This window comes from Fulmarus glacialis, unplaced genomic scaffold (genome assembly GCF_000690835.1).
Source record: "Fulmarus glacialis isolate BGI_N327 unplaced genomic scaffold, ASM69083v1 scaffold33845, whole genome shotgun sequence".
Lineage (NCBI taxonomy): Eukaryota > Metazoa > Chordata > Aves > Procellariiformes > Procellariidae > Fulmarus > Fulmarus glacialis.
In genome coordinates, this window is record NW_009214208.1 from 4,715 (window position 1) to 4,975 (window position 261).

Here is a 261-nt window from a genome sequence, read left to right on the forward strand (position 1 = left end):
GCCTTTCCCCGTATCCGCGCGGGAGCAGGCGGGCTTCACGTCGGGGAGAGTTCCAAACTCCCTCCTTGGATACCTCTGAGGTTCGGAGCCGGTTTTTCCAAGGACTCCGGAGTTTATGCTCAGTAAACCCTCATCCCATCCTAAACTCTGACGTTGAGGGCTATTAACGTTACCTTAAAATGTTTTAATTAGGCGAGCGGGTCGCTCAAACGTTCTCCCGTTGGGTTAAGCTTTGCGGAGACGCGCTCCCGAGGGTTTAGC

At 54.4% G+C, this 261-nt stretch overlaps 1 protein-coding gene across 1 annotated transcript in view; it reads left to right on the forward strand.

The window, feature by feature from the left end:
* SAE1 (SUMO1 activating enzyme subunit 1) overlaps window positions 1–261 on the forward strand; it is a gene marked incomplete at both ends in the record, with an annotated part of 4,326 nt that overhangs the window by 3,604 nt on the left and 461 nt on the right. The gene's annotated exons all lie outside the window — the stretch shown is intronic.